The 15909-nt window shown below is 33.6% G+C and overlaps 1 protein-coding gene across 9 annotated transcripts in view; it reads left to right on the top strand.

Annotated features, from left to right (window-relative positions):
• lysmd4 (LysM, putative peptidoglycan-binding, domain containing 4) overlaps positions 1–15909 on the top strand; it is a 46983-nt gene that overhangs the window by 14655 nt on the left and 16419 nt on the right. For 4 of the 9 annotated variants that reach the window (XR_009267107.1, XR_009267113.1, XR_009267108.1 and 1 more), the window contains exon 4: positions 10214–10579. The exons of 3 other annotated variants lie outside the window; for them this stretch is intronic. The gene's annotated coding sequence lies outside the window, so the exon portion shown is untranslated. The remainder of the gene's footprint in view (positions 1–10213; positions 10580–15909) is intronic. 2 more of the 9 variants (XR_009267110.1, XR_009267109.1) reach the window with 2 other exon arrangements.

A 15909-nucleotide genomic window follows, 5' to 3' on the forward strand; every position in this document is an offset into this window, starting at 1 on the left:
TTCAAATAAAATCATATTTTAGTACATTTTAGTACGTTTCATTTATGAAATTCAAATGTTATTAAATTAAAAATTCTTCTTATTATTATTATATACACACATTACACAAATTTTACTCTAATTTTACCCTACGAAAATAACATTTTATTTAATGAAAGTGCGGAATAAACTATTTTTATTACTATTATTATTATTATTTAACTATTACTGAAACACACACACACGCGCGCGTTAGGTTTCTGTGAATTGTAGGGACTTTCCATAGACTTTTATACTTTTACTTTTTTAGTTTTATACTGACCAAACCATATTTTCTGTCCCCTAACCCTAAACCTACCCCTTACAGAAAACCTGTTTGCATTGTTACACTTTCAGATAAACATAATTTACTATTTTTTTTTCCCTCGTCAAAAATGTAAAAAATTTCAGGTTTTACTATCCTTGTGGGGACATTGGTCCTCACAATGTAGCATAAACAAGCACACACACACACACACACACACACATATATATATTAAGATGTATCAACATTTTAAGTATCAAAAATATAATATAATATCATAATGAGTACACAGATAATATGTAATAATTTTGTAAATATGCTTTAGTTATTCATTGATTATATGAAACAATTACAAATATTTAAAAAATATTTTAGAACAAATTTATTGTTCACATTTTGTGGTGTTATTGTTTACTCGTCATATTTTTGTGTTTTAATTAAAATTGTTTAATTATAGTAATGCTGTGAAATTTTCATCCCATCTTCATTATTGTTATTGAAATAATAAGTATTTTGCTAACAGTCATTTTAATCAGTAATTTCATTGTGGGTTTAAAACGAATAAGAGCGAATTTGTCTGTTTTTCTTACTCAAACATTCATGTGTGGGTGAGTGGGAAATGGAAAACCCTAAGCGGAACTGGAGTGGAGCTGTATAACATATAGTCAAAACACAAATGCATTTCCTTGGTGATTTTAAAGAAGTCGACAAGAAATGGAAATTGCAATTGTCTTTCTTCTCTGTTGTGACATATAGCTATCTAAGTGAAATGACTTCTTGAACAAGAAAAAAACGTAAGGCGGGACTTGATTTTGTCCATCGGGAACTGATTGGATTGCTGTCGACTGCTAATTGCAGCGATTTCATGTGATTGACAGGTTGCTGGAGGGGAGAGATTTTTCCCATCCTCATGACGGTTCATACATCGTCGACCGCAGATGTTGTTGTTGGGGGAAGGGAAGTTCATGTTTTAGATTAAAGATTACTTGGGCACATGAATTATAAACAAATAATGAGGTGCACATTCAAAATAAGCACAGCAATACTTTTACTTTTTAATCATTTAAAAAAAGAAGGTACATTTTTGACATTGATAGTGACTTTTATGCTGACGCGAGACATGTTCACTTTATTAGGTGCCCTTGAAGCCATTTTAGCAGAGGTGACATGCTCACAGAGTCAATCCACAGGTGTAGAGAAGGACATCAAACAGTCCCGCTGTAAGAAGTGGATTTAAACCGCGAGAGTCTTTATCTAGAACAGACTCCTTTTTTGTCTGCAGGCTTAGATTTAAATGGATTCAGCTTACTTGAAAATCCTCGCCAAGGGCACTGCGTAACTTTGCATTGTTGTAGAAGTAGTTGTTTGATAATTGCTAAAAAGATGACCGTAACTTGTGTGTGGCAGTCTCATCCAAACAAATTGTGGTGAGCCTGAAGCCTTGCTCATGTGTTGTGTACAAAGGCCCATTCAAGGAATAAAATCCCTGGTGGCTTTTACATGCTGTAATTTTAAATAGTATATACTGTACTGTTATTATAGCACAAATGAACAAATGAAAACAAAGTACAACCATGGCCAGTGAATTATTTAAAGCTGATTTAGCTGTTTTCTCTGTATGAAACCAAAATGGCAGTTTTTTCCAACACTGCACCCACATGACAAATCGTATTAGCGGAGTTCAGTATTTTTGCAGACTTCAGCTGTTTCGCTCGTGCTGTCTTGGGTTTTGTGCTGAAACTTTTAATTTGTAATTTATTCAGTTTTGATTGCTATATTTTCTCTCACCATAAAGGGCCCCATTTTGTAATGTGCTCACATCCTCAAGGCAGTATTACTGTACTGCTCTGCAGCTGTGTGCAGGACCGTCAGGATATGACTGAGCCAGGCTTGGAAATATTACAAGCTGCTCATGGAATGTCTGACACTGGAAGAGCTCCATCTGCATGTGGGGCAGCAGCCGTCCTTCTGCTCTACAGGAAAACCTTCACAATGACTATTTGATAGCACAACCTTACTTAACTGTGTAAAGTCTGTCATTTGAAATAATATATTTTTTAAATTATTTTTAAAGGAAAATAAAGGAGACCTATTATGCCCATCTTTACAATATGTAATATAAGTCTCAGGTGTCCCCAGAATGCATCTGTGAAGTTTCAGCTCAAAATACCCCACAGATAATTTATTATATCATTTTGAAAATGCCTATTTTGATTGGAAGCAGAAATATAATATAAAATATGCTGTTTTCGTGCATGTATCTTTAAATGCATATGAGCTGCTGCTTACCCCCCCCCCACCCCACCCCCTTTCCAGAATAGAGCTGTGCCTGTAGAGCTCCTACCTCAGATACTCTGGTAAATAAAAAAATAAATTAAATTAAATTAAAAAAAATAAACCTGTTTGGTTTTGATTATCATGTCTATCGCATTAAAATCATGCGTTTTAAACCATATCAGTTTAAACTGCTGATATAGGGTTTTCTGAGTGCACACATCCAAAGCAAGCACACAGGAAGCGGCAGTCACAGTCTTGTGAGAACTAAACTAGGCTAGGCAAGGCAAGGCACGGCAAGTTTTTTTATATAGCACATTTCATACATGCTTTACATAAAAGGAAGTGAAATAGTCATTAAAAATATTAATAATCACAAGGAATTAAAATAATAATAATAATAATAATAATCACAACAACAGAAACAATATGATATAAAAATTGATTTAAAAATAATTTAAAACAGTTAAGAATAGAAAATGATTATACATAGTGCAATTAGTTTGGATGTAAACTATGTTCTCTTTCACATCTTATTGCGCTTAAACTGTCAATTACACACAAGTTTATGTTAAAAACAAATATGAGTTACAAAAACACACTGATAAAAATTATTTTGTGATAAAGTAAATGCTACATGAAAACAAATGTAATTTCTACATTAAATAATTTAGTTCAGGCAAGAATTAAAACATTAAAGTAAATTCTATATTAGTACTCAATTTAAGCTTGTAGAAATTAAAGTTTGAACTTATAAGTATATTTTAATTGGAATTGTTTGTTATGTTTACAAGGATTCTTTAAGTAAATATCAAAGTAATGATCCCGTTTTCCCCATCATGCACTGGGGCATGAATAATTAAAAAGGTTAAGGTAGATCCGTGTTGCAGCAGTGTAATATACATTAAATAAATCAATAAATGCACTGCTTTCGTCTCCTCTGAGGCTGGGACTCTAAATAGTGTTCTGTGCTCATCAGTGCAACCAAAGACAGAACAGTTAGCATGCTTTGCTTGAACTTTCACTATGGCGTTAGAACTGGAACACTGCTGTCACTTGCGAAAACAAAAAAAGGGCAGATTAAGGGGTGGTAATATTATAATAAGATAATTATATCTTCCTACGTCACGGGTGAGCGAAATATGAGCGGCTTGTTTTTTCACAAGCTTGCAGAGAAAGGCTTACCAAAAAAAAAGCAAATAATAAAAAAAAATAATTACTGGGTTGTTCTTTTACATTTTTTTTTTTTACATTTTCTCAATTGGTAGATGCACTGGGGACCCGATTATATCACTTAGGTATTCACACCTGTCTTGTTTGGTTCGACTGAATCAAACTCAAGTTTGCTTCTCCTCTTCATGCGGATCTTTTAGGCAGGTGTGAATACAGCAATCGCACTCAGGTACAGACCAAACAACCATACCGAGACCCAGCTGAAGAATAAACTCGGGTGCAGTTGAATGGATGAACCAATGAATAGATGACCTTAGCACACGTGTGGTTTTGTTTACAATTTCTGGTTCACTTGCAAAAAAAGCGAACCACACCAAACAAAAACAATGAACATTGTATTTGGTTTGGACCAAAGCAAGTGAACTAACAGACTTTCCTGGTGTGACTACACCCTTCAACACGGAAAAAGTCATATTTTCATGATATGTCACCTTTAACAAAATTCTTCTTAAAAATTATGTACGCATAATCGAGTAAACCTAAATTGCTTCAGTTCAGAAAGTGTTCATCTTGAGATATTACTAACAATATAAAAGTTATTCTTATATTTACCTTAAAAAATTGTAAAGTTTTCACATCAATCAATCAATAAGTCATTAAGTCAATAAGTCAATCAATCAATCATCTACCACAACCTGAAAAAAGGAGGACACTTTTAGAATTATTATAAGCCTTTTACTTGCTTAAAAAGTATTAACTATCAATCTCAGACAGATGGCATGTATGTGAATTGTGAACAGAAGATTTTTCATCAAATTTTGGATCATGCTCATGATTTAGAGGCCTAAGAATTCATGATACAGTAGGCTTCATAGGGTTAAGGTTTCATTTTTTAAATATTGTACCGAAACTTATTTTATTATTATTATTTTTAATTACCATGTTCAGATGCCAAACAAAAACATTTAAATTTTTTATTTTTTTATTGAAATTCTTCCACATAATACTGATGTGAATTTTGGTGCAAATATATATTTCAATTGTACAAATATTTTACACTTAAAAATAAAGGCTCATTGCTGCAAAGAGATGACTTGGACTTCGTGGAGATTAGAAAAGATTCTTCAAAGTTTTTTAAAGAGATACAGAATAACAAATTCAATAAAGACCCATTGTAGATCTTCTTCTTTCTCACCATAAAGTCATTTTTTAAGCTGTCACATTGTTAACAGGCCTTTCCATTTATCTTTTAGTTGGCTAATATTTAGTATAGAACTTCTACGAAAGGTTTACTTGATCTTGATGTGATGTTCCTGAAAATATTTGGTACAATTTGTTTGTCTATAGTCAGCTATTTTTACTATTTTATTTTTAATGGTCATTTTGTGGCACCTTCAAAGACCTTGTTGAGTTGCACATATGTTTTTTTTTTTTGCTTACGTGGTCATTCCTTGATTCTAACAGACTCATGAATTTGCTCTCAAGAGCTTTCTTCAGGGTGATGAACAATTGGTTGTCTATTGATCCCTGTGCTATGCGCAAAACAGCTGTGTCAGGCCAGGTGCAGTCAGTTCATTTCTTCTGTCTGAGGAACAATTTATACCATAATTCCTGCTGGATAAATCTTAGTTCTCGGCTGCCAAGGAAAACCAGATGAAAGCTGTTAATGCAGGGTGGCTTTGGAAACAAAAAAGCTTCTCCATAAAGGTGTGGATTTCTTTCTCTGGATTTTTTTCCTCAGTTTCAGCTCTTTTTCATGCTTATTTTCCTTGTCAGGCTCATGCTGGACAGATGCTTCAAGTCACACCTAACCCTTCAGTCACAGAAAATACATATTCTCTTTGTGACATTTTCCAGATTTCACTTTTGAAGAATGCTAAATTATGACAGACCCATAATTACATTGAAAAGTAAGCAGAGAGAATAATATTACATTTCAAAGACCGACAGAACGAGATGGAATTAAATATTTGCTCAATGTACTATAAAACAGCTCAACTTTAATTTACAAGTTAATGAATTCACAAGAAAAATGAAAGAAAAAGAAAAAAATATACTATACTATATATATATATAGGCAAAATTTTGTATATTCATTTAGCTTATTAGCTTAGCTTGGTCTACTAAAACAACTACAACTGCAATAAAAATGAATGAAAGCTATACAGACATATATAAAAAATAATAATAAAACATTTTAACTATAATTAATAAATAATTCTAAAAACTAATTCAATTCAATTAATAAATTATTAAACAATAAATAAAATAAAAATTAAATGTCTTGATCTTATTTTTACTTAAGTGTTGTAAGTAGGACTTTAGTTTATGCATTAGGTATCGTGAACTAACAATGAAAAACAATTTTATTAATAAAAACAAATTTATTAATAGTAATTATTAATATAAGAAATCTATTACTTTACAGAATACTTGGTTAATTCATGCACTCAAAATGTAAAAAAAAAAAAAAATCCAGAAATACAGATTGAATTCATTATTAATTAAAGTTTTTAAATGCATTGTTAGTTCATGATGCGCAATGCATATAAAATATGTAAATGACCAAAAAAAAATAAGAGAGAGAGAGAAAGAATCTCATAGTAAAGTGTTACACTGTTTAATTTAACTTCCAAAGAACATTTCTGCAACAGTTCGCAACAATAGTATGCTCCCATACTACAGAGCAGTAACCAAATAATATTTTATAAGGTGAAAAAACTTTCAGAAACAGTTCAACCTATTCTAATTCAGCCAAAACTGAGCACAATATGGGGTAAATAACATCATAAGTCCCCATAAGCACATCCCCAGCTGTGAGAGCAACACAGCAATTTGTTAAGAAGATGACATGGTTAATGAAAACCACTTGCTGCCGGACTCCATAAATTCTGCAGGGGTGGGAGACGGTCGAGGGAGAGGGGGTTTGTAGTTTAGCTCATCCTCTGAAGTGCTTGGAAAACATTCGTTGCACGTCACACTGACAGCCGCTGAATTTCTTGCCATCCCAGATGTGCCCACACAGCTGTGAAGCAAATGTTCCCCGGAGCCTGTTGTCTTAGGGCAGTTAAAAAAAAAAAGATCTTTTGTGTGTGTGAAAGAAATATTTATAATTTCTTTGTGGAAATAGTGTATATTTGTGTATCATGTTGCATGTATATGCTTGTGTTTGTGAAGCGACATGTCTTTGGCTCAGTGGCTGTGATGGAAAAGGCACAAAAGGCATCTGTCCAGAAGTGTGAGCGGCCCTAATCACAGTGAACTCAATCTTAATCAGTGTGGTTAACAATAGCTTTCATACACACTGTGATTTCTCTTTCTCATTCACTTTTCTTTGTCATATTGTGTCTTTTCTGTTTACGTGTAAGAAAGCCACATATTGAATACACAGACATGGAGCTCTGCATCACATTCACAGGTTTTCCCACTCAGCACTACACTTTTCCCACGGTGGACATTAGGGCAGTGGCATAAATCGGTCAATGACGTGTCTATGACAAGAAAATTACAGATCTTTTAAAACTCTAGTTTAACACATGTGTCAAGTTAGAAATGTACTCCTTGTATTCATTTTGCAATTAAAAAAATAAAAAAATAAACTGCCAGGACAGTATCCATTTATTTTACTGACATTTCTGTTAACCCTAAAACACAACCCAATGCAGTGGAAAATTCACAATATGGTAAAACACCTGTAAAAAAAAAAAAAAAAAAATCTATGTCTATAAAAAATTGGATCATGTGGTGATGTGGTATACATATGAGTGCATTTTTCAAAAAGGGTTTTAAATATATTTTCAAGGTTATTAATTTATAAATATCATTACATATTTACATTTGTATTATTATCTGATATTTTTAAATATTGACCTTAACATATGCAGTTATTTTATGTCATTTTACATTCAGTTTATGCCCCCCACCCATTATTATTTATGCACTATTATATTATGTATTATTATTTTTAATTAACTTTAATTTTTACATTTTAAAATGTGCATTTTTACTTTTGTCATTTTTATTATTAGTAGTATTATTATTATTTATCATTTAAATACTTCAACTTAAAGTTGTATAATTTTAATTTATTTATTTGTTTTCTTTTAGGTTTTTCATCTAATTATTTTATTTTATTGTAATTTTATTTCAGCTTAATTTCAATTAAAACAGTTTCTTTCTTTCTTTCTTTCTCTTTCTTTCTTTCTTTCTTTCTTCTTAATTGTTTTAAGTTGAGTTAGTGAAAACAACACCGGATAACAGAACAACTGACATCATGACTTTATGCCACAAAACAAAACAAAACAAAACAAAACAAAACAAAACAAAACAAAACAAAACAAAACAAAACAAAACAAAACAAAACAAAACAAAACAAAACAAAACAAAACAAAACAAAATAAAACAAAATAAAATAAAATAAAATAAAATAAAATAATAATAATAATAATAAAAAAATATTTATTATTATACAGAAATTAAAAACATGCTCATCCAAGGAGAGGTATATTCAAGTCATTTTATGTGTGCTTTTTTAATGTGTTTTTGAATAGATAAACAGATAGTGGAGAAAGTGACCATCATGACATTGATCCATTCTAGGACAACCACCCAACATACGCCATGCAAGACAATTCTGCCCTGATGCTGGCTATACTTAATACTCCTTGATCCCACACTACCCAATGTTATGGTGCAGATAAGTGTACAAAGCAGCGGTGACATGAGAGGCCAAATGTGGAGGAGGTTATCAGGGCCGGACATGATAGATGGATTAGCCACTCTGAGGATGGACACAGGATCCAGGCACATGTCTCTCATCATCGCTGCGGAGACGCTCCACAGTCAGGCCTGTTTGGGGCCTCTGAACCCAGATCAGATAAACACTCTGCTGATGGGGACTTTACTGGCTTTGCTGAAAACCAACTGGAGGTTTTCTTGTGCGATTGTGTGTTTGCACAGCCATGTTCAGCAGACATAGCCTGTCATGTCGTGCTAAGAGGTGAATGGGGGCTCTGTTTCATGCAGTTTGTACATTCACTCAGTCTTTGCTGGCCCTCTGGCATTAGTGAAACTGGCTTGAGCTCTCAGACTACCATTCACTGTTATTTGTCTTAAACATTCCTCTTAAAACATTGGCACACACTAAAGCTCTGTTCCAACACCCAGTATGCTGCCTCCGGCCACCATAGACAGCTCACTAACTGTCAAGAAAACTCATAAGTGACTGATATGGAATGCTCTACAAAGGCAGAAACTCTGTGTGAGAGGAACAATGCAATATTCTAATACAGGGGTCTTCTGTGGTGAATTGCGATACCACAGGTTCTTACCACAAGTTACAGTTCACATTAAAAAAAAAATTAATAAATAATAATAATAATATTTTAGATTATCATCAACCAAAGCTAAAGTTAAAAAGCAAAAGTAACACTACCATTCAAATGTTTGGGGCGAGAGAGTGAATATTTTTATTCAGCAAGGATACATTAAATAGATCAAGAGTGAAATTGAAGACATTCATAATGTTACAAGATTTATATTTCAAATCAATGCTGCTCTTTTGAATTTTCCATTCATCAAAAAATCTTGAAAAAAAACTGTCATGATTACAAAAATATTAAGCAGTGCAACTGTTTTCAACATTGATGATAATAAAAAGAAAGGTGTCTTTATGAGCAAATCATCATATAAAATGATTCGTTAAGAATTATGAATCATGTGATACCGAAGCCTGAAATTCAGCTTTTACCATCACAGGAATAAATTACATTGTAAAACATATTAAAATAAAAATCAGTAAATTAAAACAATCATTCACAATTTTGCAGTTTTTACTGTGTTTTGTTAAAATAGATGCAGTGGTGAGCATAAGAGACTTCTTTAAAAACAAACAAAAAAAACCCCCAAAAAAACCCCAAAGAAATAAAATTTAAAAAAATAATAATTAAAATAAAATAAAACTTTTGAACGGTAGCGTAAATGACTGCATATGACTCTGCACATAAACAATGATTATTTTTTTTATTATTATTATTTATTTATTTACTTATTTATTTATTATTCATTTATTTTTTTTAATGTAGTCATCTTAACAGAATATGCATATACATTCATTTGATACTGTACACATGTTATTATTGGCCATACAAATGAATATACATGGTACACAAACAAACTTTAAAATTGTCGCTTCATAATTATTGTAGCTGATCCTGTATGTAGGGTATGAAGTGTTTTTTTTTTTTTGGCTTGTCGTCATTCTGGATTCTGGGATTGTCTTCTCCATGTAGGATACATGCAATGCAATTAAGTTCTATGATGCTTTAAGATACTCCCTCTGTAGACAGCTCAGTATTGGAACACCGAATATGTGATTGAATTTGACTAAAATAACAGCAGTATTAAATGAAATTCGTAAATTTGAAATTTTTGAGCCATTTAAAGTTGCTAAAACTTGCTAAAGTTTATTCTAACTTCCCCTAGCAGCACCTGGCCTGCCACCCTGATTCAAACACTCTCACCATCTCTGCAGAATCCCAAGAAGTGGCAAATAAATTTGAAGCTGTGGGGCCTGCAGTCTCAAAATCTCGCCGAGGGGCCTGCTATTTCAAGCTTTCTTGATAAATTTTTCTCAAGTCACGTCTCGTCTAATTTCTGGCTGATGAACGCCTGAAGTGCTCCGTTCACAGCTCTGGAGAGGAGAAGAGATGATGGGAGAAGGGGGAAACGTCCAGATGCCCGCCCTTACACCCATGGCTTCCTCATTCCAGCCATCTGCCTGTCCTCCAGGGCCACTGCAGTGACTGAGGCCTGGCCTGTGTGTGGAAGCCCCTCTCAGCACTGCAATGAGTGAGTGAGAACAGGCTGCTAGAGATAAGGACACGAGTCGAGAGGAAGCAATGTGATAGCGTGAATGTGTTTAACTCACACTCTCTCTTTCAGTTTTCACCTTGTTATCTTTGGCCTGCTTACTTTCTCTTTCATTTCTTTTTTATGCATAGGTCTGTGTATGCCTTTGCCTATCTGTGTGCATGTGTGTGTGTGCATATGTCTTTATGTGGAAGGTGATGAGTGAGAAGCAGGCCCACGGGAGATCACGTCACCTCAGAGATAGCCACTATTGCCTAGCAACAGGCCCCTTAGGCCCTGAGAGGGAACTGAGAAGGGAAAGTCGATCCGCTTTTTAAAAATCATAATAATGGATCTTTTCAAATAGGGAGACAAATGGATTAACCCTCATAATGCTAAAACCCATGTTAGCCTGCTTTAATTAGTATGCATGAATGGTAACAAACTGAGCTTGGAGATTAGCCAAATGACATTTAAAATACCCCAAAGAAACAAATGCATGTGGGTCAGTGACATGACACTAATTTTGTTTTGCCTGGATGTATTAATTTATTCAAAAATGCATTAAAAATGCATGCATTATTATTATATAAATTAATCAATTAATTATGTAATATAATTACTTATTATTATATACAGGTGCATCTCAATAAATTAGAATGTCATGGAAAAGTTCATTTATTTCAGTAATTCAACTCAAATTGTGAAACTCGTGTATTAAATAAATTCAATGCACACAGACTGAAGTAGTTTAAGTGTTTGGTTCTTTTAATTGTGATGATTTAGGCTCACATTTAACAAAAACCCACCAATTCACTATCTCAACAAATTAGAATACTTCATAAGACCAATAAAAAAAATTTTTTTAGTGAATTGTTGGCCTTCTGGAAAGTATGTTAATTTACTGTATATGTACTCAATACTTGGTAGGGGCTCCTTTAGGGGTCCAATTTGGCGTGGCATGGAGGTGATCAGTTTGTGGCACTGCTGAGGTGGTATGGAAGCCCAGATTGATTTGATAACGGCCTTCAGGTCATCTGCATTGTTGGGTCTGGTGTCTCTCATCTTCCTCTTGACAATACCCCATAGATTCTCTATGGGGTTCAGGTCAGGTGAGTTTGCTGGCCAATCAAGCACAGTAACACTATGGTCATTGAACCAGCTTTTGGTACCTTTGGCAGTGTGGGCAGGTGCCAAGTCCTGCTGGAAAATGAAATCAGCATCTCCATAAAGCTTGTCAGCAGAAGGAAGCATGAAGTGCTCTAAAATTTCCTGGTAGATGGCTGCGTTGACTGTGGACTTCAGACGAGTCATTTTACGAACGTTCGTTATTGTTTCACGTGCATTTCCCAAAAATGCACTTAACACAATCGCACGTAGCCATGCTTTAAGTGCTACTTAGGAGTCGCTATCCGTTGGTCAAGTGCTGAAATATCAATTTATAGAATGGCTTATATTTGTAGTACACGCTCGTTTATTGAAATGTTAACCTAATTCTGCCTAACAAAAGAGCAACAACATGGAAGTGCTATGACAAGTCTCGGTTAACCTAACACAGTACACGTAGCAAGGTTTTATTTTTATTTTATTTTTTTAAAGAAAACGAGTAGATAGAATATCGAAAAAAGTAACCTGGTGTTTTTTTTTTTTTTTTATTATTATTTTTTTTATTTATGTATAAGAAACAAGTAGATAGAATAGAAAAAAAGAAAGCTAGTGTTAGTTTTTCAAGAAAAGCAGGCAGAATAAATATGCAATTGATAGAGGGTCAAGTGTCTGTGTGTGTGTTTTTTGTTTGTTTGTTTGTTTTTTATAAAAATAAGACAGATAGATAAAATAGAATTAGAATAGAGATTGCTAGAGTATATAATATAAGTAAATATAATAAGTATATAAGTGATAAGTATAATATTAATCTACTTTATATATTAATATTGTATTATATATTATATGGTACATTCATATTATATTTGTAAATTAATATTATTCTATATAGTATATAATATCTGTAGAGACATTATTTGGTTTTCGTGCATGTCATCAAGCCATTGACAGATTTTTATGAGTTTATCCCTATTTTTCCCAGTCTTTGAAGCATTTCCTACATTACTTCTTTTATTCTTTCTTTTTTGTTCAGTCATTTAATTTAGATGCGTTGATTTTTTGGTTATCTGCCCTTTTTTAATTATTTTGCCTAATTTCATATATATATATATATTATTATTATTATTTTTTTTTTTAAACATTGTAAAGTGTGCAATAAAGTACAATCAAAAGCTTTAATTATAATCACATTGCACTTGAATAAAGTTACAGGTGTAATCTGCCGATTGTCCTGCAGGTGACCTCATAATTCTGTCTTCTTACGATGCACATAGGGCTTTACGATTACTCCAGAGTACTCGTAGATCTACGATGATTTTCAAGTGCTACTTAAGTTACGATGCTTTTGGGAAACGGACCGTAATATTAAGATCAGTCGTACGATCGTTTTTACTAACTTCTTAGGCTTACAATGCTTTTGGGGAACGCAGCCCAGTTCTTTTTCTCCACAGCCCAGGTAAGATGCTTCTGACGTTGTCTCTGGTTCAGAAGTGGCTTGGTAGCCCTTTTCCTGAAGACGTCTGAGCGTGGTGACTCTTGATGCACTGACTCCAGCTTCAGTCCACTCCTTGTGAAGCTCTCACAAGTGTTTGAATCAGCTTTGCTTGACAGTATTCTCAAGCTTGCAGTCATCCCTTTTGCTTGTGCACCTTTTCCTACCCAAATTCTTCCTTCCAGTCAACTTTGCATTTAATATGCTTTGATACAGCACTCTGTAAACAGCCACACCTTTCAGTAATGACCCTCTGTGACTTACCCTCTTTGTGGAGGGCGTTAATGTTCGTCTTCTGGATCATTGCCAAGTCTTCTCCATTATTGTTGTTTCAAAGAACAAGAGATATCCGGAATTTATACTGTAGGGATGGTCATTAATTGAAATTCAAATGTAAATATTATAATATTTTGAGATACTGATTTTTGACTTTCATGAGCTGTAAGCTCTAATCATCAAAATTAAAAATAAAGAAAAAAAAAACTTTTGAAATGTTTTACTTTAAATGCAATGAATCTAAAATATATGAAAGTTTCACTTTTTGAAATAACTTACAAGAACTTACAAAACTTACAAAAAAGAACTTTTTCACGACATTCTAATTTATTGAGATGCACCTGTATATATATATATATATATATATATATATATATATATATATATATATGTGTGTGTGTGTGTGTTCATGTTTAATGTATAGTTATAAATTAATAAAGATAGAAGGAAGGAAAATATGTTTGTACTTTTTATGTTTCTACTACTAGTCATTAAACGGAAACTTTTTGAAAATTATATAAAAGTTTTTAAAAACTACATGAAGATCTAAGACTTTGGTGTGTTTTAAACTAGATTTTATCTTCTCTTTATAATGGAGAGTTTCATTTGTTATTAACTCATATTTCAGTCTTTGTGTGTACTCTATTTATTTGTTAAAAAACACAACTATCACTATAATATAACAATCTTTATATATATATATATATATATATATATATATATATTTTTTTTTTTTTTTTTTTATGTTATATGTTATATTATGTTATGTTATGTTATGTTATGTTATGTTATGTTATGTTATGTTAACTTTACTGTATGTATTTCTGTTATGTTAACCTCCTCTGTGTTTGGTACATGGCCACGCATGTGTCTCTTCCCTTCCAGTGGTCTTCACATCAGCCATTATTTAAATCCTTCCTCAAATCTCACTTATCCTTAACGGTCCCTCAGCACTGTTAAAACCTGCTCACACCCATGTAAGGAGTTCAGAAAGCCCCAAACCGTTTAACGCTCTAAGCTAATATCATTTCTTTCTTTTTCACAAGTGTGTCCTTGTGAATGAAAATAGGGGAGCATCCATATTCATGAAGATTGCAAATGGTGATGCAGTGGTCTCTCAGAATCTCAATGGATGTGGCAGTATCTCTGCATGAGGTACAGACGGATTTGCTTAAAAATATTTGATTGGATAGAGCTTTTTCCTATTTTCCTGTTTCTGGTATGTCTAAACTACTACGGTATTTGTCTTTGTGTTGTACTGAATGCAATGTTTTTGAAACATTTGAACCCCATATAATAGCTCAATTATGGTGTGCACTGTTTTCGTGCACTTTTTCACCATCTGAACAACATATTTTCTTCACACCAATTTCTGTCCAAACAGACCCACATTGCAAGCAAGCGAGAGAGATCCTGAGCTCATTTCAGCCGTGTAACGAGACAAATGATTGTCTTCTCGCTAGACAGTGCAGAGGACGTTTGCGGACACGGCAGGTGCAGCTGCGCTTGAAATTGCTTTGTTTAAACTTGTCATGTCAAAATGGAGATTTTAGAAAGGTTGCATCCTGGGGCAAATGCAAGTGGGCTCCATGGAAGCACTGCAGACAGTTTGTACACACGGGATCTCTCTCTCTCTGTGTGTGTGTGTGTGTGTGTGTGAAATCAGAGCTGGTGTGTTTGACCTGATCCTAGGATGAAAATAGCACAAAGACTGTGGCACAACAGTCTAATCAACTGAGCTTTTAATAATTTAGTGTGTTATCTTCATACGCCATGAGCTCTGATGTAGAACGCTGAGTTGTTTGTTTATCCATGTCCTTGCCTCCTTGGCTGTTAGAAAGAGGTCTGGAAGAAACACTTTGCTGAGAACTTTTTAAGATGCATTTCTGTGGTAAACAACTTCAATGATTTATAACTGCAGTCGTGTAAATGATACCAGCAATAATCGTAATTAATTGCAGGCTTATTTCATTACAACACCCGCCTCATTCTCTCAAAGTCAGGCTATATTAAAACAACCTAGTCAGCAACTTCATGTTAACTTAGAAATGTCATATCTGCAAATGGAGAGAGAACCTTAAAACATATATAGAGTATGTATAAACTGAGGTCTGAGGTAGTTGCTCATGGACGCTGGAAAGCAAACATTTGCACTGCAAAGGGTTAAGATGACTCCATGCAAATCTCTGCCTTTTGGCGTTCATGCCAAAATCTTTCAACAATGATGATTTTATTTGAATTCCCACGGGAGAAAACTCCGGCATTCTGACTGCAGCTCATGAACATTCACAGCTGAGACAAGGAGACGTTTCCCATTATTCACATTTACAGTTTAGAGCAGAGTAGTTGAAACCTTGACATATATGAGCCAAACCATTTTGGCATGTACATTTATCAGTCATGACATTACAGAAACTATAAATTAATTAAGAACTTTATGTACTTTTTATGTTTTGTT

Source organism: Onychostoma macrolepis, chromosome 18 (assembly GCF_012432095.1).
Source record: "Onychostoma macrolepis isolate SWU-2019 chromosome 18, ASM1243209v1, whole genome shotgun sequence".
In the NCBI taxonomy this organism is placed as follows: domain Eukaryota; kingdom Metazoa; phylum Chordata; class Actinopteri; order Cypriniformes; family Cyprinidae; genus Onychostoma; species Onychostoma macrolepis.